Raw genomic sequence first — 24546 nt, 5'->3', positions numbered from 1 at the left:
TCATTAGCAGTTGCCTCTTATGGTATAGCATTTTAGGATCTAAGATTGTTATACACTTTATCAGACCAGAGATCACGAAGATAGCACAAACAAACATACATAAACATGAGGAGAGAAGCAAAATATTAATGGTTTACATGGCATGTGTGTGAGCTATACTTTGTTAAACTAACAATAACTGGGTCGTTTCAGGGGAGTTTTGGTTGAAATTCATAAAAATAACTGCAATTTAACTTTGACTAAGTGAGTCTCTGAGCTTTTGTTGCAGGTACGGTAAAGTATTATGACCAGATCTAATCAAAACTTCTAATTATCTGTGTTTTTTTAGAGAGAAAGGTAAACATGTTTTACAGGCAGTTTTGTGGATATGTGTGGTAAGTGTGGTAGTGAATGATAATGCTCTGCATTATGTTTCAGGCTGCCTCCCATTCTGCATGACATTGGCGTTATGCCTGGGGTGGGTGACTGCAGAACTTGGACTTAAGCCAGGTAATGCCCAAACTCACCTTGTGGTTAACCCCTGTATTTAACCTTTAGTATTGGGAATGAGTGCTTGTAGCAGGCAACCGACCTCCCATGCACCTAACTGCGGGCTACGCAAGCAATTTTCAAGTTATATCAAACTTTCATGGAAATCAATTAAAGGATGCCAAAACTATTAGGAAATTGAAGCTTTCTGAAACTCCCTTTAGCATATCCTCTTCTTGTCAGAGGGGCATGAGCTGTGAGCTCCCTATGATGCTCTTAACTTAGCATACCAACAAAAAATTGAACATATACAAATCTGACACATTTTGAGTGAATCCTCAAAAGGAGCTAGGGTTATTTGTGAATGAACAATTTTCGCATACATCCTTACCATACTACCTTTATTGAGCAGAAACATAGATTTAAACAGTGGTCTATTACACAAAATCAATTTCACAAATGGACACCATGCCTTAAACATTTAAAGCGACTTTAACCGAAATTATGATATTGTCAATAGATTCTTTTTCTAAAGTGCAACATGCAAATATCCATCTTATATTTACATTTGTTGGCATTAATCAAGCAACTTCGAGTAGACTTTGGTAAAGTGTTGTTTCCCTTTACCTAAACCTTAAATAAAGTGCATCAACTTGTATTTCACCCTGGGGTACAAACAATTACTATAACAAAAATACATATATACTAAAATAAATTAACATTTCAATTTCTTTTTCCCCCCAACACATTGATAAAAGACCATCGGATGCAATTTAATAAAGTGCAGTACATTCAAGCCCCCTAAAGTGCATGTTTTACCTAAAAACTAAATGCGATTATGGTTAAGATAGGCTGGCATTACATTTCGCACCCCAGTTTTCCACCGGTTCCATATATCTCTGCGATATATATATAGCTACTCTAAAACAGATTTACTGAATGATGCATCTAAATTACTTCAAAGGTAAGAATACATAATGCAATATTCATGATAAACTGGAGAATTGTTTAAGATGTATGAATATGTTATTTGTGTCTAACATGATTAATCTACTACTTTTAGACTATTTGATAAGGACCATCCTCCTCCTAGGAAGCATTAACACACTCACTATCTGAGAAAATGCAGACATCAATAAAATTGGTATGATAATAGTTACCCTTTTATTTTGAGTTACACTTTCTATTGCAAACTGCTTCTGCTTCAGGAAACTAGTACAGTTATGTGACTTTTACATGTTGAACACTGTATTCACCTCTATGCTACCTTATATTATCCTCCACTAATACTACATATTATCCTACTACTTGAAGTAGTACATAGATAGTGATATCTATGATTGAAACTGAAAGTGCATTTTGTTACATTTGAAATCTTCTCATTTGAACAAGTATTTTAACATATATAATAGAGCGTATATGCCCAAGTTTAGAACTATAGAATCTACTGTACATGGCACAAGCCATGAAATCTTCCATTCACTCAGACACTATCCTTGGACTCATTCTTTCAATACGACGCTAACCATGCAGTCATCCAATCACCCATGGGCTACTCTTGCACTTGTCCAGTCACCCAGGTAATAGCTATGCACTCATTTAATCACTCAGTTACTTTCAATGCAGTAGCCTAGGCACTATTTATGCATTCATGCATTCACCCATGCACTACCCATTAACTCATCCATTAACTCAGGCACTACCCATGCACTGATCCAATCACATAGGTTTTACCCTTGCACTCATTTTTTCAATGAGGCGCTACCCATACTCTCACCCATTCACTAAATTGCTACTCATGTACTCATCCAATCATGTAGGCACTACCCATGCCCTCATGCATTGATTCAGACACTAACATTGCAGTCATCCATTAACTCAACTACTAACTATGCACTCATCTTTTCACTCAGCCAATACCATTGCACTCATCGTTCACCCAGGCACTACCCATGCACACATGCAATCACGTAGCCAATACCCTTGCATTCATTCATCAGTTGAAGGGAACGGGGCAGCCATTTTTAAGTAAGTGGGCTAGTTGTTTTTAGCCGCATGTTACTTAATGGGCACACGACCATGCAGCGCTGCCTTCCTGGTTGTTGAGCTGAGTTAGAGCTCACCAGGGATTTTACCGCTTTTAAAGTACTTTTAACCTGTTTTTATTCAGTCATAGAATAGTCAGAATTGCACTGATCACTGTTACTGTATTAATTATTGTTGCTGCTTGCCTAACTTTACCGATCTGGAGGGAATCGTGTTACGGGAACGGGGCAGCCATTTTTAAGTTAGCTGGCTACTTGTTTTTTAGCCGCACGCTACTTAATGGGCACACTGAAGCAGACGCGTCGATGGCGCGCCAAAGGCATGCCCGTCTGCACCCATCTGCACTTGGAACAGGCTCAGGGCCAGTCCGCCTTGTTCTTTGAAGCCAGAAATACTGGTTCACTCAAGGGATGACCGTATGGCCAGGAAGCCAAAAGGTGTAAAATTGAGAAGTACTTGCCTAACACTTAGGGCAACTTTTAAGGAACCAACAGTCATCTGTCCTAACTGCCATCTAACCCTCCCCCATATTATGTATCACTCCATCACTCTATCTGAACGCAACATAGGAGTGATTAAAAAAAGAGCGGAATCAGTTCCCTTACGGTGTCTACTGCTAAATGCAAGATTTCCGGTTAAGCATAGCAGGGAGTGTCAACTGTATATTGAAGAATATCATATAACATTGGCTTTTATAACAGAATCATGGTCTGATAAAGCCTCAGGACCTGACTTGGCCAAAGCCACAACTCTGGGGTTCCAGTGTTTCACTCAAGACTGACTGTTATATATCATAACTCCCTGCAGCCCTACTTCCAAACAGAATCCAACCCGGCCTGTGAAGCACTCTCATTTAGTCTTCTTACTTCTCATCACAGTCTTTTTAAGCAGATTCTTCTCTATCGACCTCCTGGCCCTAGAGGTGGCTTCCTAAAGTCCGTAGGAACTATGTTAGCGGATGGGCTTTGCTCGGACTCATTCACGGTGCTTGGGGATTTTAACTTCCATTTGGAAGCTCTCACCAACCTGAACATAATTAGCCTGGAACAGGTGATGAATGGGGGGGAACTTAGGCAACTTGTACAAGGAACTACTCATGCAGTAGGGCACACCTTAGACGATATCTTCACCAATAACCCAAATTTGACCTGCACCAAGGTGCTACCACTTGCCTGGACAGACCACGCTGCCCTTTAGTTTGAACTACCACATTCCACCCCCATCAACACAAGGTAGAGCCCAAAAAAGAGATAGTAACAAGAGCCTGAAAGAAAATCAAAAGCTAGGAGATAGGAGACCTACTCAAGAAAACGGCTCACCCTTTTCCCTCAGTAGTTGATAATGCTACCACCTCCTACATTGAGTGGATAGATACTGCGTGCAATAAATTAGCTCCAGCGACATTGTGGACCCTCAAGCGCTCCCATCCATCAGCCCACAGTTTTTTTGAAGAACTGAGAAAGCAAAAACACGCTTGCAAATATTAATAGCGCGCCTGGAGAAGAGGCTATAGTAACGCTAAGCCTTACCCTCTATGAGAAACTACTATTTAATACTAAAAGGATGTTTTTTACAGAGCAAATCACTCAGGCAAAATCCTCCTCTAAAGAACTCTTTAAAACAATAATAAAACTGACCACCCCGACACCTCCAAAAATCAGAGCAGTCCTGAACTATGCGAGAACATAGCCGCCTGCTTTCAGCAGAAGGTGGAAGCAATTTTTTCATCATTTACGCTCACCCAGACAGTGGAGACAGGGGTTTCAGTTCGGCAGGCGTCCAGTGCACCCAAGTCAGTATCCACTCTAGACAGATTCTTATCACTGGAGGAATAAGACTCTGTCCAGAGTTTATTGGTGCTGCACTCACCCTACTGTTCAATGCCATGTTCGAATCTGGCCAGTTTCCCAAAAGATGGAAAATAGCATCCATTCTCCCGCTGCTTAAAAAATTAAAATCTTGATTCTAAGGACCCTAATAACTACATACCAATCTCTCGCCTCCCCCTACCAACTAAAATGATCGAAAACGCTATTAATGCTCAACTCAGCACGTTCCTCCAAACAAACAATATACTAGACCCAACACACTATTGATTCAGAACAGAGCACAGCATAGAACTGGCCTTGATAAAATCCACAGAGGAAATAAGAGAAGCTCTGCACCAAGGAGGTAACTCAGAACTTAATTATGTTGGATCTTGCGGCGGCCTTCGATATGGTCCATCATGATGTTTTGAGTAAACGGTTATCAGAAGGTGGGGTACAAGGTAGCGCCTGGAACCTCCTGAAATCTTTCCTCATAGAAAGAATTCAAACTGTGGACTAGACAAAGTTCGCTCTAAACCATTTTCCCTTTCCATGTGGAGTACCACAGGGCTCCTCTCTCAGTCCCACACTTTTTAATGTTTATGTGATGCCTTTTGCGGCCCTGATAGGATGTTTTAGGTTCCAGCTGACATCTTACGCAGATGATATGCAGATAGTATTGTTGCTCCGGTATGGGCAAGAGGCTGAAACAGGAAGAAGATTCCATGATTGTATGGAAGCGGTCAGGTTGTGGATGTCATCGAATAGCTTGAAAATCAATTCAAGCAAAATGGAGGCTATTATATTTGGCAACAATACAAACTTCTGGATGCAAGACTGGTGGCTGGAAGAATTGGGAACCCTCCCTGAACCAACTAAGAAAGCAAAGAACCTGAGGTTCATAGTTGACTAAAAACTCTGTTGTTGTCTCCGCTAGCTTTTATCTTCTTAGAATGATAATGAAGATAAAGTAATTTTTACAGGCAGACAGTCTAAGGACAGTGGTCACAACACTTATCATGTCGTGGTTGGAGTACTGCAACAGTCTTTACCAAAATATCCAAAGAAAGCACCTAAGCAGACTCCAAGTCGTGCAAAATGTGGGTGCCAGATTGCTGGCTGGGACACCCAAATTTGTCTCTGTTAAGAAAGAATAAAACCAGTTACGATGGCTCCCAGTCAAACAACGGACTCAATTTAAAGCCATTTCCACCATCTTTAAGGCCCTCCAGGGAGTTGGCTCTGACCATCAGAAACAGCGTTTTCAATGGTATGTTCCCAGAAGGGCCCTTCGCTCCATGGGAGCAAAAGGAGTGATTGTACCCCCAGCCAAAAGAGTGAACTGGGTGGTAGGAGTTTTATTATAGGTGCCGTAAATGCCTGGAACGAACTTCTTTTCCATCTTAGAAACTCAACTGAGCTCCTTTCTTTCAGGAATGGTCTGAAAACTTGGCTTTTCACCCTATAGGCACCATACACCTCAGAAACCTATAGGCAGTGATCGGGGCCAGGACACCGTAGGGTAACCATTGCACTTAAGAAATTAAATTAGCATAATATAACATCCATTCATCCAGGGACTGCTCTTGCACCCATTCAATCACCTAGTCACTAGCTTTGCACTCATCCAAACACTCAGGTAGTACCCATGTACTCATCCATTGACTCAGGCACTACCTATGCACGCATGCATTTACCCAGACACTAGCCATGCACTCATCCATTCACTTTAACAGTAACCTTGCACTGATCTATGTACTCAGCCACTGCTCTTGCACTCAACCATCCACCCAGACACTGCCCATGCACACATGCAATCACTTAGTCAATACTCGTGCACTCATCCATTCACAGAGGTACTGCGTATGCACTCATTCATTCACTTGACACTAACCTTGCACTTATTTATTCACTCATGCATTACCCATGCACTCATCCATTCACTTACATACTACCCATACACTCAAACAATCACTCAGGCGCTATCCATGCACTCGTCTAGTCACTCAGGCACTACGAATATTCTCATCCAATCATCTAGGCAGTACACTTTCACTCATCCTTTCACTAAGGCACTACCCTTGCACCGATGCAATCACCCAGGCACTATGCTTACACTCATGCATTCACTGAGGTACTACCCATGCACTCATTCAATCATCCAGGCAGTACCCAGGCACTCATGCATTCACGCACTCACTACCCATGTATCTATGCATTCACTCAATCACCAACCACCACCCGTTCACCCATTCCATCACTCAGGCATTACACCCACATACTCATTAAATAATTACTCATACACTACTTAAACAGTCCTTAAATTGCACAGACAGTACTTATGTACTCTTACAAACAGTAAAGCACTATTCATCCAGTCAACTAAACTTTTAAACACTAATCATACACTCATCACATATTATACACTATTATACACATCACTCACTCACACACACATTTATCCATCCAATCAGTTTCACTGCATACAATGTTTTCTATTTATAGGTGGTTCCGTAAGATCCTTTTACTTTTTTAAATTATTTTGAGTATTTTTTTGTATTTTCTAAGTTTTTGACTTTTTCTAAAAAAAAAGTTCTATAGTCCAAATGCAGTATTTCTCAACAGCAAAATATCATGGGGTTGCAAAGCCAACAAAACAATTAACACATGTGTTTTTTAATAAGTTTTATGCAGCATCATTAGACTGTTACCCTACACAGTGAATGGTTTGGCATTTACTGCAGTGCACTCCAGCATCTGCCAAATCCAGGAAGATCTGGGGTTGAGGTGTGGAGCGAACAGGTGCAGCAGATGTTGATGGCTGATTAATGTCAAGTTGTGCAGCTTGCTCCCTTTTCTCTCGATTAATCACTTCCCTCGCAAGATGAGTTGGGTGAATGGTCTCCACATTTTTTTTCAGGGAAGATGCCCCACATGAATATTTTTTCTCAGATCCTCTTGAGAGAACCTTTTGGCACAGGTGACTTTTTGAGCATTTACCTTTTTTCACCCTCAGGACTGGTGAAAAATGCTCAAACAATGCTTTGTATTTCTTCACAGGCTCTTCAATATCTTATACCTCCTCAAGCTGCTCTTCTTCTGGATGTGAAAATGCCATGTTTAAAAATCCTACTTCTAAGAGAATAAAAACCTCTTTAACCACTGAAAAGCTTTCTTTCTATGTGACATGATGTTGTGACAGAGTTGTATACCCACTGCGTATAGGTCACAGGTTTGTAAAATGTGCTAAATTTTATTTAAAAGTAGAAATTACTATTTGTAAATTGTTTTTTAAAGTATTTTAGTGGATTGTCTTTAAGCAAAACAGATATTATACTTTGAACGGTTCTACTATGGAACAAGTTGCCGGTCCACCTAAGATTACAGCTTAGTCATACTCACTTCAGGAAAGAGCTTAAAACGTATCTTTTCAATGCTGGCTAAATGATTAGGTTTCTCGACTATGGCTTAACTGCACACCCCAGCGCCAAGACGCCTCGGCAATAGAGCGCTATACAAGGATTTATTACATAACAGTGAAATTTCAAACTTTTGAAAATAGCCCTGTAGTTGCAACCCCTACATTATCCCGGAAATACATGCCGGCCGGGTGTGCAAATTCAATTTTAAATTCACTTTAAAATATCTTAAATTATATTTTAGTATCTAGGTGTAACACACCATGAATTTAGTGTTATTTAAAATTATTTTAACTATATTTAACAGTGAAATAAACGCAAAAGGTCGCGACCCCATACGACCAGTGAGTGATGATGCAGCACACATAAAAATCTGTCCTAAATCTCTTAAAAATATTTTACATCTGCACTAATACTATTTATTTGTATTCAGTAATAAACCTCTTTGTTAACAATATATATTATTCAGTCTAAGTCCATCAATTGTTGTTTTTGCGTTTGTCACACCGAGTGGGACGAGTATGCTCAGACGTGAGTCCCGTGCTCTCCAGGCCACTGGAATCAAGGTATCCTGGCTGATGATGGCTGATAGCCAGAAACCGGTCCTAGGATGCCTGATTCCAGTCCAAGGAAAACATGGCTTGGCAGTTTTGGCTGGACTGTTCCCATCAGGCACAGGGTCAAGACTGATTTGCCTATTACCATGTCTGAATTGGAGTGGTCTGGTGAGCAAAATAATGATGGATTAAACCCAGATCTATGACTGGGGGTGAATGTTCTGCCATTGTGCAACATTCCGTCCATCAATTGTTTTTTTTGCATTTGTCACCCCGAGTGGGATGGGTATGCTCAGACCTGAGTCCCGTGCTCTCCAGGCCACTGGAATCAAGCTATCCTGGCTAATGACGGCTAATAGCCACAAACCGGTCCTAGGGTGCTTGATTCCATTCCAGGAAGGACATGGCTTGGCAGTGCGGGCTGGACTGTTCCCATGAGGCACAGGGTCAGGACTGATTTGCATATGGCCATGTCTGAACTAGGGTGGTCTGCTCAGCAAAATAATGATGGATTAAACCCAGATCTGTGACTGGGGCTGAATGTTCTGCCATTGTGCAACATTCCGTCCATCAATTGTTGTTTTTGCATTCGTCACCCCGAGTGGGAGCTAAAGGTGTAGGATCAGCTACAGGGAGACCCTGGTTCTCAAGACTTCTCAGGCCGAGAGTGGCCAGAGCAATAATGCTCTTTTCCATCTCGAGTAGATTGTTTTCGATCCGTGAGAGTCTGAGATCTAAAGGGGAAAGGAGTTTTTTAAGGGATTCCCATACCAGATCTATGAATTCCCTATCATTTTTACCCAAACCATCTACCTGTAAGCCCTCAGCCTCTAAGGTGATGTTAGGTGGCTCAGCAGTTGACCCGACCCCCCCTCCCTCCATTAGGGGCTGCTTCCCAGGGACCCGAACACTTTTAGTGTTAGGTGTCGAGCCTTTCGGCAGTGCCAAATGTTGTGACACCGCGATTTTCGCCTTCTTCCGAGAGTAAGCGGAACGAGAGCGATGCTTCCGTTTTGGTAGGGTAACACTAGTGGCATTAAATAGCACTGGAGGGGGAAGATTAGGAATAGCATTCTGAGTGCAAGAGGTGGCAGGTACACTCACTTCATCTAGTTTGGGTGGTTGGACGAGGGGCGGAGAAGGGGCAAGTGGGAGCGGGGTCAGGTGAACCTCAGCCTGTGTGACTACACAATGGGGAATAGGAGGGCGCTCCGGAGTAACCGCAGCGGCTATGGGGCCTAGGGAGGATTTTTTGGAAGTGGCAATAACCTCGGACAATCTTCTAGCAGCTACCAACTCTAGAGATACCCGGGCTTGAAGTTTAGATATTTCTTGATCTATAGCAAAGTTGGTGCGGGTAATAAAGTCATCCATGGGGCCACTAATTGGATGGCCACCTTTAGAGGCCTTACTCCTGGTTATCCTAGTACACATACCTTAGTAAGAAGGAGAATCAACAGAAGATGTGGGATGGTGAACGAGTAGTTTTGCTTTTTAATCCTCAGTGAGAACTGATATGGAATAAAGGGCGAAAGAGGATGGGCCAGTCCAGTCCACTCAGTCCTCGAACGGCCTCAAACGGCCCGCTCTTTGCCCGGTCTTCGCCCCGGTCGCTCCCGCGCGCTCCCGCGCAGCGTTGCACACCAGTATTTGTAGGTCTTAAACCAATAGGTGTAGAAGATGGAGGTGGGGCGGGGCGGTCAGGGAGAGCGGGGCCAGGTGACTCGGCCACTGACACCGGGACTCCTGGGAATGTGAGTCCCGGTGTTGCGCTCGCAGCCCTGCAGCCTCACACAAACCCCACTGCAGTGTCCAGGAAGAAGAATCCGAAGCGGGACCCGCGGAGCGGGTTCCGCGAGGCGTGGGTGGAAGAAGGGAGCCTTCAGCAATCAGCTACGCCATCCAGGTTTAGGCAGAACAGTATCCCACAGTGCGGTGAGTCCTCGCCCCTTTTCTGCTGATGGAGGTGGGGCGGGGCGGTCAGGGAGAGCGGGGCCAGGTGACTCGGCCACTGACACCGGGACTCCTGGGAATGTGAGTCCCGGTGTTGCGCTCGCAGCCCTGCAGCCTCACACAAACCCCACTGCAGTGTCCAGGACGAAGAATCCGAAGCGGGACCCGCGGAGCGGGTTCCGCGAGGCGTGGGTGGAAGAAGGGAGCCTTCAGCAATCAGCTACGCCGTCCAGGTTTAGGCAGAACAGTATCCCACAGTGCGGTGAGTCCTCGCCCCTTTTCTGCTGATGGAGGTGGGGCGGGGCGGTCAGGGAGAGCGGGGCCAGGTGACTCGGCCACTGACACCGGGACTCCTGGGAATGTGAGTCCCGGTGTTGCGCTTGCAGCCCTGCAGCCTCACACAAACCCCACTGCAGTGTCCAGGAAGAAGAATCCGAAGCGGGACCCGCGGAGCGGGTTCCGCGAGGCGTGGATGGAAAAAGGGAGCCTTCAGCAATCAGCTACGCCGTCCAGGTTTAGGCAGAACAGTATCCCACAGTGCGGTGAGTCCTCGCCCCTTTTCTGCTGATGGAGGTGGGGCGGGGCGGTCAGGGAGAGCGGGGCCAGGTGACTCGGCCACTGACACCGGGACTCCTGGGAATGTGAGTCCCGGTGTTGCGCTCGCAGCCCTGCAGCCTCACACAAACCCCACTGCAGTGTCCAGGAAGAAGAATCCGAAGCGGGACCCGCGGAGCGGGTTCCGCGAGGCGTGGGTGGAAGAAGGGAGCCTTCAGCAATCAGCTACGCCGTCCAGGTTTAGGCAGAACAGTATCCCCTTTAGGCAGAACAGTATCAAAATAATGATGGATTAAACCCAGATCTGTGACTGGGGCTGAATGTTCTGCCATTGTGCAACATTCCGTCCATCAATTGTTGTTTTTGCATTCGTCACCCCGAGTGGGACGGGTATGCTCAGACGTGTGTTCCATGTTCTCCAGGCCACTGGAATCAAGCTATCCTGGCTGATGACAGCTTTTAGCGAGAAACCGGTCCTAGGATGCATGATTCCGGTCCAAGGAAGATATGGCTTGGCATTTCGGGCTGGACAGTTCCCATGAGGCACAGGGTCAAGACTGATTTGCATATGGCCATGTCTGAACTGGGGTGGTCTGGTGAGCAAAATAACAATGGATTAAACCCATATCTGTGACTGGGGTGAATGTTCTGTGCAACATTCCGTCCATCAATTTTTGTTTTTGCATAAATCCATATTTTACACTTACATTCATATAACAGAATTGCGCACCTAATGCATAGATCCATGATCGGTGCACAATGGCAAATCGTCCATAAAAATCTGTTTATAAGGTTTTAAAACAAGTTTAGAACTTCTCTAATACTACTTTTTTTACACTCACTAATATACATTCTTCCTAAAAAATATATATTTTTTCACCGTAATCATATATTTTACACCTACATTGGTACAACAGTTTAGCAAACCAAGTACATATGTTTGCAACCAGTACGAGATGCTTTTTTAAAACAAAAAATATATATTTATATATAAACAAGATATTTATCATAATGACACAACAATACATCTTTTATACTGTTAAAAATAATCACACAAAGCTTAATTTAGCAATAAGTAGTAAATACAATTACCCCAAAACATTAAATACAATTATTTTTCTATGTATAATTCTATCATATATTAACATACTGTACAAAATTATAAACAAAAGGGCAATATTTATATTATCGAAAAAATGAAATTGTTCAAATAAATAACACAATCAATATGTTATCAGCTCAGTTGAATATATTTTAAAGACGTGATTATAATTATTTAAAAGATTTTTAGAAATACAAAGAAAATCTTATAAAAACTACACAAATAATAGTTACAAAAATAATTTAATAAATCTAACTGTTAAAAAAAACCTTAGGAATTCAGTGAAATAACCAAAGGTTTCAGGGATGTTATAGTTAGGAATTAACATTTATAAAACCATAGTAATTCACTGAAAAAAGCACAGTTTTCACGGACGTTCTATATATATAATCACTGACCCATAAAGACCCTCACACACCCACTCATTAATCCAAACAGCTACTACCACAATCCCTCATTCACACATAAAGTGACTGATATACTCCAACACTTATGTATACTGCCTTTCACATATTCACAGACTCATCCATATATCACTGGCACATCCATTGACTCACCAACACAGCTGTAGACACACTCAGTCACTTAAACGACCCTTCTCTTACACTCATTAACCCATACACCAACTGACTCATGCAGTCACTCATCGAAGCAGGTAGTCACACACCCTCTCACCCACTCACACAGACACTTATACACCAATACAGGTACTCAGGCAACTGCCCATTAAACCATACGTCCACTTATGTATCTACAAACCAACCCACGCATGCCACTTACTCAACAATTGACAGACTGATACACAACATCCTGACAACCTAGTCAGTACCCATACATCCACTGAGGTACCTAATCTCTCACTTATGCAGTCAGTCACACACCTACTAAATCATCAATACAAGCACGGATACACCCACCAATTCATCAATACACCTTAATATGTAATTTTAACACTCATAAACTATTTAGAAACACTCACAGACACTGGATTAGATCGTCAGTAATGTCATTTGAGATGTCATGAGTTATGTTACTGACCATGTCATGTGTGATGTAATATGTGAGGTCACAAGCAATGCAATGCAGGGGCCTGAGTAATATTTAGCTCAGTTAACTATAACAGCTGAATTTCTCTTGTTTTGTATGAGTGAAATATGTGAGCCTAACTATAATGTCCTTGTAAACTTTGTTTTTCACAATACACAGTGAGGGTGGGGTTAAATGCAGGGCCGGGCCTGGCATTGTTCTGCCCCTACCCAAGCTTCATGTTCCTGCCCCCTCTTCCATGCCAACCATTTTCTATGGCCATGACTCTGCCTTCTCATTACAGCCTTGTGTGGCCAATATTCTGCCACTGCTCATCCTGCCTGCCCTAATCCACCTTCTCCCTACCCACTGTTGTCCAAGTACATGCACCAGCCCATTTCTCCTGCACTGCATAGTCTGATGTACTGCCACTGGCTTCCATTTAGATCGAAGCACCTGCCCACTCCTCGTGCTCTCCATTCCCCAATTCTATGCAGCATCATTGTCCTCCTGCTTAGCCTCCATGCTTAGCTTGCTGTCCCTACTTTCCTTAACCCGGCCCTCTGATGTCGGTGTGTATGCCCCTCCTCCCTCCTTTCTGCCCACCATATGCCAGGGACCTGCCACCCTCCTATCTACTCTGAGTGTTCTGTTGAGCTGCCCACTGCCCCTCTCCTCTACCTAGCATGGTCAGATTGCTGCTGCCTGCCCTGCCACCTCTACCTTGCTTGTCCAAGTTCCAAGCCCCTATCCTTCTCTCCATGCTCTGTTGTGAAGCAACTGTTCCTCCAGCCTGCCCTGCATGGACTGTTGTGAAGTCCCTTACCCTGCCCCTCCCTTCTGTCTTCCATGGTCTTTTGTGCATGCCCCTGCCCCCTCTCTCTTGCCCACCATGGCCATTGTGCTGCCACTAACCGCCCCACGTGCCATGATGCATGGTCGTTTGTGCAGCCTCAGCCCCTCTCACCTGCCTTGTGTGGTCAGCTTGTTGCCCCTGGCCCCCTCCTGCCTACCTTCCTCTTTCTCTTTCTATGCCATTATAGACTCACTGTTGCCATCAATGGTGTGTTTTGCTTCCAGTGCCCATCCCACCTTCCCTCTTGCCTGGTGACCTCTGTTTCCATGTGCAGACCCCTATTCCCTACCTCCTGCCTTGTTTAGTCCACTGTTGTTTCCCTGCCTCCTCCTTCCTGCCCTTCATGGTAAGTTATGCTGCACGTGTCCGTTCTATCCGCCTGCTATTGTCAGCTTGCTGCCCTTGCCTTTTTCCCCTCTGCTCTCTGTTGTTCATGTGCATGGCCCTGTTCCCTCTCTATTGCTTTCCGTGGTCATTTTGCTGCACTGCCACACTTATCAACTTTTTGAAACTGGTAGGAGGGAGATTTTGGGAAGAAAACTGGCAAATTGATTTTCCCTCTTGACTTACATTGAAGAAGAGGAGATTTTAGGCACAAGACAAATAAAAGAAAGAGCTTTTGGGCCTAAAATCATTTGGAGTCCTCTACCTGAATCTGGTCTGTTGGCATGTATGGTTGTCCGCCACTGCCGCTTCCTTCCTTCTGGTCTATTATATTGCCACAGTCTCTCTTGCATGTACTGCATAATTTGTTTGTTGCCCCTGCCCCTTTTTTCTCTGACTCTCCATGGTCCATTGTGCTACCACTGCCCCTCCCACCTGCACAGCGTAGTCAACTTGTTGTCCCTGCACCCTCTACCATGAGAGGGTTTTATTCACATATAAATTATGGTTTTTGCTCTAAACAACTAAAATGAGTACATATTTTCTGAGTTATCAATTAGCAGCAAAGTACTTTTAAATAATTTGTTATTTTTCTGTCTTTTTCATCTAGTTGATCACTTGATTATATATTACACTTAAGAGAGAGAATGTGGCATTACAGCCAGAGCTGCAGACTTTGCTTCTGGGGAACCAGCTTCAAGTTTTGGCGTCAGCTTGACAACCCGTGATTCTGGGCAAATCATTGAATCTCGCCATGTCTAAAACCAAAACAAATGTGTCCTTTTGTAATGTAAATAAAGTAGAGCATTCCTATACATTTGGGTCAAGTCTGTGCTTTATAAAGCTGAATATTAAGGGGGCATATGTACAAGCCCCTATCGCCACCACAGCGTCACTTTTATCGACATTTTGGTGGTGATAGGGGTTGCACCTTATTTACAAACCAGCGTTAAGCTACTTAACGTGGCTTAATACTGCCTTGTAAATAAGGCCCCCTTTCATGCTATGGTTAGCATGAAAGGGGTGGGCAGTGGGTGTTACTGGTGGCGTTCCACCGCAACACCCATTGTTTTTTATGCTGCCCCCGATGTACAAGGGTGGCGTACATAGGAGGCATTGTCAAAATTAAGACCAGGTAAAACCTGGTCTTAAGTTGGCGAAATGAGGAGAAATGCATTATTCTCCTCATTTTTGCTTTTTCTGTGTGCTGCCTTGAGCAGCATACATGGAAAATGCAAATTGCTATGGATTGGTTATGTACAGGAAGGTCCCCCTACCTGTGCATAAATAATCTTAAAGAAAAAGTTCCATTTGAGGATTGCTTATGTGCAGAAAGGGACATCTTCCTACACATAAACAATTCTCCCCTGCACGCAGACACCCTTGCACTATGGTGCAATGGTGACTTTGTTGGCGCTAAGTTGCTAAACTTAGCACCATCGCAGGGAGAAATGCAAGCCTGCACCACATTCTTGTAAATATGTTGCAGCCTTGCATTTCAGAATTGCCAGAGAGAGGCATTAAACCATGATGGCTAATGCCTCTCTCCACCACTTCCTTGTACATATCCCCAAAGTGCTTTGCACACTTTGCACAACTGAGAAAACCAAAGGTTACAGGGACGTTCTAGTTAGGAATAAGCATTAAAAAAACTTATAAATTCACTTAAAATTCAAAGGGTACAGAGATTTTATAGCTAGGGTCAGATTTCTCTTGTATAAAACCAGTGAAATTCAGCTGTTATAGTTACCTGAACTAACTATACCTAACGCCACCACAATACACTTCTTATGACCTCACATATTGCATCACTCATGACATGGTCAGTGACATGACTGTTGACATCACTCATGTCGTCTCAAATTACATCACTGAGCTTTGAGACGCTGTGAGAAAACACTGAAGTCCCTGTACACTATCCATTCCTCACTGGAAGTTCAGCCCAATAATTAGGAGCCCATTTTGTCCTTAGACAAAGCTGCTGTGCACTTACGGGAAACAATTATGTTCAGTTAACTTTGGTTTGGATATGTAAAGCCAAACCCAAACAATCAGGCTAGTGTTATAAGCCCTATTTTTGTACTAATTTTCTTATATGTGCTGCCAGTTTCTTTTTCTCATTCATGAACTTTTTTTCACAAATAATTTGAAACCTGAACACTTTGGAAAAAATGACTAATTATCAAACAAGAAAGTGTTAAGTCTCTATGTTGCAATAATATCAATATTTTATGAGAGCCCTGTGGCACATTTGTGCCATGTAATCTGCCACATGCATGGCAGAGGGCTCTCATAGACAATTATGAAGCCATGCAAAGCATCCCTGCATGGCCTCATAAATCATGAGTAAGGTAACGCTGTCCAAATCGCTGCATCACCTTACTCTGTGCTTGGGAAGTGTTCCATGGACACTGCCCCAGATTTACAAAGCTTTGTAAACCTGAGGGAGTACAAAATCCATACACCTCACGAGATGAGTCATAAGAAGGAGAAATATGTTTATTTCTCCTTGTTTTTTGCTCTTTCCATGCGTTATAAGCACTATTCCTGTAATCATTTTTTATATGTACTGCCAGTTTCTTTTTCTCATTCATCAACATTTTTCCATAAATAATTTGAAATCTGAATACTTTGGAAGCCAATCACTAATTATAAAACAAGAAAGTGTTAAGTCTCTGTGTTGCAATGATATCAATATATTATGAGAAGCCTGTGTCACTTTTGCGCCACGTAATGTGGCACATGCGTGGCAGAGGGCTCTCATAGAGATATATGAAGCCATGCAAAGCCACCCTGCATGTCTTTCAGTGGCCTCATAAATCATGTGTAAGGTGATGCCATGCAAATTGCTGCATTGCCCAACTCTGTGCCTGGGAGGTGTTTCGTGGAAAGAGGAAAATGCATCTTTGGATTTATTTTTGAGTAGGAAGATGCCCCTTCCTAAACAAAAACAATTGTGCCTACAACTGAGGAACCTTTGCACCATAGTGCAAGGGTGCCAACATTGGCGCTAATGAATGCACAGGAATGCACCGTCTTGCTTAAATTTGGTGCTTTCCTGTACTTTCACTTTGATGTAGGGTGGCGCAGCAAGGTACATTCTTGCACTGCCCTCTGCTAAAATTCCATAAATGAGGCCCTAACTTTGAGGATTGATACTTGACCTGCTAGGGGTATTTACATTTTTAAATAAAAATAAACCAACAACAAGAGAGAAAGGGTCAATAGGCCACTCTTGTACCCCTTGGAGCTAATATATCAAAACAACATAAGAGTACCCAAAAAGTAAAGACAAGCTCAGACTAAAACTGAAAATGGAGGGATAAAAAACTAATTACCACCACCATAGAATGGTAGAGATATACCAAGAATGTAAAAAGAATGAGGTAAAGAAACCTTGATGAGGAAAAAGAACCCTCAGGCCCCATAGCAATCCTATAAAGGGACAAATCTGCCGATAATGTACCTTTTGATTTCATAATTGAAAACATGCTCTCTCTACATTATTGATGTAGAGATGGAATTAAAATTAATTTTGCAAAGGTGGTGTGAAGGAAATTCTTGCATTTGAAAATGTTCTTCTAAAGGCTGGGTGTTTTGCATTTCAGAATGGGGGCGACTAGTTTTATTAGGAAATCAGCAAGATGTACTCAACTGCAGTGGCAGCCGGCACAGATCATGGGTTAGGGGGTTGCAAAAAAAAAAGGAAAAGGAAAAAAACCTACATAATCCCTGCTGCCTCTCTCCTCATCAAGACTCGGGAACCATGAAGCACCCACGCTCCTCTGACCAATCACAATGCAGCATTGTGATTGGTCTGAGTGTTGTGGTTCGAACAGGGAGCCTGGGCATGTTCTCCATGCAGGCTGTAATGTAGCCTGTGTAGAGAACAGGAAAAGCATGCATGACTATTTGGCCAGGCTGAGAGGGCAGGACAAACAGTCATGTGCACTTAGGAGTGGGCAAACAACTCCTCCCCTGCCCTGTAATCAGCAAAGCCCTGCCCACCCCAGCTGCAGGAACAAATACAATTGTAATAATGTTCAGTTATTTTCTTTTTAATTTTGCTTTGTTACACTGCTTGAAAGCAGTGGGGAGATGCTCCTCCACCATAGCGGAAGAACATCCACTGCTCAACTGTCCACCAATGAGGGAATAAACTTCAAACACAGTTATTGAGAAAATTGCAATGAACACAAGATAGAAATATAAGCCAGGCAAGATTAGTGAAAAGGGTAAGAAAAGCAAAAAATCAGCAAGCAGGGCTCAGAGGAGGGAATCTAGGAGGAGTAAATGGTACAGGAAGATTGTGGCTACGTGGGTCTCAACACAACTGGTATGTCTGTCATCCTATGGCAGTTATGCCATGACACAACATTTCGATAAACCTCTAGTGGAGTGGCTACACATGGCACGGACCATTCCCTTTCCTCGAACATAAAGGGAAATGAAGCACCCTGAGATTGCTGGCTTTCATAGCAGGCACTATGTAAAGGAAGGGGAAGGGAGCTGCTCTTTACTAGGCAGAAATGTTTTGACTTGCCATTAATGCTAGAAGATGTTGGTAGCACATACTACCCAACCTAAATTAAAAGCATGGGGCGTATAATGTAAAGGCAAAGGCAATTGCCCGAGAGGTGTTGTGTAGCCAATCACTGAAGATGAAAGGAGAAAGGGAAGGTCAATAATTTCCCTAGGCCCAATTTGGAAAAAAAAAGTAAAGGCTGTTCCCTAGAACACACTCATTATTGCCAGTTCGCAAGAAGAAGCTAGACAGACAAGAGGAGAGATAAACATGCCTCTTTTTTCCTTGCTGTACCCATATATTTCTGAATCTGACCAGCACTAAGCTATAAGGCTTGAAGTCATAAATATCTATATACAGATATACTGATATCAGTATAATACCCCAAGGAGGAATTTGGGGAGGATTGCAATACTGTACAGCCTAAGATAAAAGTCAAACTGGAAATATTAAAGACTGAGAAATCGCATCAGTACATCATCTCAATACAGTGCTAGTGCTGCATTTTTCCTAGTATTGATTGGTGCTATGTGCAATAGTGTAAACCTGACTCAAGATGCTTTGCAGGTGACATACAGATGGAAATACCATAATGATTTCAATGAGTTGCACTTTCACTTAGGTGATGGACATCTTTTACCCGGCTTTTAGATGCAATGCCAAAACTCCAGCTTGTGAAATGTCATTACTAGAACAAATTGAAACAAACCTTGGGCACACATAGATTATATACGGTAACTCTTCACTTCAGTAATAATTGTGATTAGACATTAACAGGAGTTAGAGAACATATTTCACATGAATAATACAATCATCCAAATCTTTGGCTTCAGCAGAGATCTTTTATTCGTATATCTTATTCAATTTTCATGTAGCCAACATGTGTTTTGTAGGTTTAGCAACTACATCAGGGCTGATTTAAATAAAGTGAGGTCAGATAGTGGGCACGGCCATATTTGAAGGTCAGTGTGCCACACAAGATATATTCTTGCTGTGCTGATTGAGTAAGTAATGATTAGGAATCCAAAACATTATAGTCATCATGTTCGCAGTAAATACGATTTCTTTTTCTTGATTTTTTTATTTAGTAGAGTTTTATGTAGCGAAAACTAGACCCAAGAAATCGGGTATCAGAGGCTTTACATGAGCACCAGTTTCAATACAGATGGAAACATTAATTTTTGTTAGGCACAGGGAGAATAAGTGATTTGCCCAGAATCCCCAGATGTTAAGCATCGTTGCCGAGACTCGGACCCGGTTCCCTAGCTTCGTGTTCGACCACTCTAGCTGTAAGGCATCCTCTCCCCAAGATGGTCCAGTAGTATCAATTTAGATCTTCACTAAGAACTTAAGTAGAAGTTCAATATTATTATTGGTAAGAGTCCTACAGTAAATCTGTTTGGTCCAAAGTATTTAGACAACAAAAAAGTCTCAGAACGCCAAGGGTCCTGCCACGAGCGGAGCATTAGAGGGACCGCATTCAGACTTTCTCATTGTCTATGAGTATTTTTAAAGCAGCATTTATTAGCTCATTTCCTGGGTCATGGAAAGAGGTGACTGTTTCTTCCTGTTTTTAAAAAATGGTGATAGAAGTGATCCGGTGTGTTAGAGGCCTATATCACTGATTGATGCAACAGCTAAGGTAGGGTCCTTATTGCACTTTTGGAATAGAGGGTATCCACCAAAGGGGTCTTGTCAAATACATAATATGGTTTTAGGAGGGTGTTGGATATGACTGAACAATGTCTTAACTTTTCCCTAATTGTCAGTAAGCATGTGAGGTCCCTGAAGTGCTCTATTCACTTGGCCTTCATGGACTAATCTAGTTCCTTTGATACTGTTAATCGGGAAAAATTGTGGGCCATGATGGAAGACTTTGGTGTTGAAAAAGCATTATTAACCCTTTGCGTAGGCTCCATACAAATTCAACAGTCACCATAAAATATAGCAGTAAGGGGGGAAAACCCACCCAATTATCTCCATGGAGGAAGTCTGTCAAAGATGTATTTTATCTCCATTACTGTTTTTAATTTATACAAATAGGCTGGGGGGGTATTAAAAAGGTAGCTTGATTCCCCAAATTTGGTAATAGATCTGTTCCCCTGCTCTCATTAACAGATGATACAGTATTATTGGCAGCCATGAGTTTGCAGCAATCCCTTGATGCTTTTACTGATTTTATGCCATTCCTTGATTTAAAAGTATATTTTATTAAATCTTACATAATGGTGTATGGCACAAAGACCACAAAAACCAAAACTTTTATTGTCCAGGGAAAGAAGATAGACAAGGTTAAGAATTTTTCATATGCTTCCCTATTGCCACATATGGGGCTCTGGTCTGAGGGCACAATATAAAACAATATTCCAACTAGTAGAGAATACATTTACTAAACGACTTCTGATGGTACCAAAAAGTGCCCCACTTTATTTTGCCATACTGAACTGGGTCAAGAATTCATTGAAGATCATATTGACTGTGCCCCGTTGTATTTATGGGGAATAATTTGTTTCTCAGAAGACCTAGGGGCAGATGTATCATCCGTTTTTTTTGTCGCAAACGCTGTGATTCGGAAAATAGCAGCGTTTGCGACAAAAAAACTGGATTTGGAATGTATCATTCAAAAAGCCTCGCAATATTAAGGAATCGCTAATTTAGCGATTCCTTAACATTGCGAGGCTTTTAAGAAAAGGCAAATTGCGATTTAATATTTGAAATGTATCAAGCATTTCAGTGTTGCGATTTTTGACTAAGAATTCGCAAATTACCAGCAACTTGTAGTTGGTGGTAACTTGCGAATTCTTTTCAAAAAGCACTTTTTTTAAATTCTAAAGGTGCCATATGACGCTCATACATGCCCTTAGGGCATGTATGTGCGCCATATGCGTACACATATCAAATTCAGGGGTGCAGCAGGGTGTCCTTAAGACACCCTTGCACCCTTGAAATTATTCTCAATTTGCGATTAGCTAATTGCTAATCGCAAATTGAGCATAATTTTACATTCATTCCTATGGGCCTCCTGGCCCATAGAAATGAATGGGAAATTATTCCTTAATTGCGATTAGCAATTTGCTAGTCGCAATTAAGGAATTCTAAGGAATCGCCAATAAATAGCGAAATTCTACATACATACCATTTTGCACTTCTCAAATAGCGATTCCTTAACAATCGCTATTTGAGAAGTGCAAAATGGTATCTTGATACATCTGCCCCTAGAGTTTTCAAGAGATGTCATTAAGGATTGCCTTAATATGTATAATGCTCAAAAGATCCCCAGGCTTTGCTTTGTGAGAACAAACTTTTAAGAAATTGGTCTAGGACACTTCTTTGAAAACCCTGAAAGAATCCCTCCTAATGCTGAGGCCATTATTAAAGAAGCATTTCTTTCCCGGGGCAATATACACAGTTATCAACAGCAAGGTTACATTGGAGTTTTTTATTTGCCTTCTGCCCCCTCACAATTTTATTTATCTTTTCTACTGATTCCCAGATTAGAATTTTACCCAACTAGGTTCCGACTATGCACTGTGCAAATTTTGTTGACGTTTCCTTGTCAAGGAGGATGGGCGGTAACCTTATGCTTTGCCTGTTTTATAATTCTTCTAGGCAAAGCACGTTGCACTTTCTATTATTTTGCACATTACTGAAATCAGTGAGAACCAGATTTCTGCTTCCATTATTAAGGAATATTCATCCTTATTCAATGTTTCAATTACTTGCATACATTGGCCTCCTCTGATATCTGCATCGCAGTATCAAACTTCATAAGGGGCTCTATCATGATTAGAATGCATTATGAGTCAATTTGGTATAGGATTATCAGGGTATAACTTCGGTATTTTAAATTCTTATTTTTTTTAAGAAGTAATGATGTTTTTTAATTGCTCTTGCTGAAACATTATGAATTGCTATTTCGAAACCTTTCTTCATTAATGTTTTATGAATTGCAAATATTTTTTATTGTGAATATTTTATGGTTCTCTGAACCAAAATAAAGTTATTCCTTGACTTGACTTGACTGGGCTGGAGTACATTTACCACTGCTTGTCATCTTTAGGGCTGAGGTAACTTTAGATGTGTAGTTTTGTAATAACAGTAGCCTCCCTCTTGTCAGTGTGTGTTTATAGTAGCATCTCCCTGACTAAACTCCTCCTTAGTTTTCTCTACACTAATCCCATTTTGTAATAGATATTCAAAATGTTCCCACCAATCCCCCATTCTTCCACTGTTAATACTATGTACTATGTAGTAATCATACATATGTGGCAACACCCCTTGAGAAAAGATAGGCAAGGTGGAGATGCGCACCTGTCAGTTTGTGATTTTGTGGGCAATATGAAGTGCTGCTGTGGTTTTACTCTACGTTCTACATTCAAAATACAGTTTGTGAATGTGTCCCTATTATATTAATGTTTGTATTTATTTATAAAGTTTTGTATAGCGTGAACTTGAACCCTAGAAGTGTATCAGACCACTTTACAAATGATTCAATACATAGAAAACAGACAACTAAGAAACAGAAAACTTTGACACTGCCCTTTCCAAATTGGCAGTAGGACAGTGAATTAGAAACCAGGACATAGAAGATGAGTGCAAACCCCAGAGAACTGCACCAAATAAGTATCTTGAGAAATGAGTCAGTGGGTTCAGGGTAGAGTTTTTTTCATTAAAAGCAGTTTGACTTCTTTTTTGAAGGATGTGATTGAAGGGTTCCATCTGACTTCAGTGGGCAGGGAGTTCCAGACTATAGGGGCCAATCAGAAGTAAGCTCAGCTGTAGGTTTTATTTTCCAAATGTTTTTAGATTTCAACAGTGAGGAGCTGATGCTTCTAGACGATCAGCCACCGCCAGACAGTTCATATCAGCCAGGTACCTCAGTTTTTTTGAAGTGTAGGACTTTATGGGTCATGCAAGCAATTTTCAGCTGTATCCTTGCTTCATAAGGGAGCCAGTTTAGTGCCTTCAAACCTCAGTGATGTGGTTGTTCCAATTTAGTTCCAGTGATGTGCCTATGCTGTAGAGTTAATGGATGCCCTTACTGGATCCAACTTGGACCTCAGCAGATCACATAGGGTAGCACTCCCATAGTATAACCTCAGGATCACTAGAATTTGCACCGCTGATTTAAGGTTGTTGAAGGGTTGGAAGAGTTTTTTTTTTTTAGAATGTTCATTTGAAAGTTTGCTCCTCTGGTTGCTTAGCTGATGTGTTCCTCTATGTTGGGATTCTTGGCAAGTGTAATTCTCAATGATCTTGTGGAATTTATAATGTGTGTAAGGCAGTTGAAAGCTGTTAAATGTTTTATCCCATCTTCAATGTCGAGGGATCGTTTTGCTGGGGAAAGTAGGAGGAATTTAGCTTTAAGTGAGTTGAGTTTAAGGAGGTTTCTGGTCAGCCAGTTTTGAGTTTTTAGCAGAGTTGTGTTGAATAAATGGATATCTTCAGGGGAGGAGATTCTTAGGTATAGTTGGGTGTCATCTGCGTACATGTAGTATTGTACGTTGGAAAATGTCAGAATTTGCCTTAGAGGCTCCACTAACAGATTAAAGAGAGTAGCTGGTAAGGTGGACCCCTATCGGTTAACCTTCTTTTTTTTTGTTCTGTTGTGTAGAAACAAGGAAAACTAATTTAGGGCAACCCCCGATAATACCATTCTGCATTCAAGTAGGTCAAGGGGGCTGTCATGTTTAACCGTACCGAAGGTTGAGGATAGGTCTAGAAGGATTAGGAGACAAGATTTGTTCTGGTCAAGTATTTTAAGTTTGCCATCAACTATGTGTGTAAGTACTGTTTCCATGCTGTGACTCTGATAGAAGCTGGATTGGAAGTGGTCAATAGGATGGA

This window comes from Lissotriton vulgaris, chromosome 3_1 (genome assembly GCF_964263255.1).
Source record: "Lissotriton vulgaris chromosome 3_1, aLisVul1.2, whole genome shotgun sequence".
Taxonomy (NCBI): Eukaryota; Metazoa; Chordata; class Amphibia; order Caudata; family Salamandridae; genus Lissotriton; species Lissotriton vulgaris.
The sequence above is the reverse complement of the archived record's forward strand: the minus strand, read 5'-3'. Positions refer to the sequence as shown.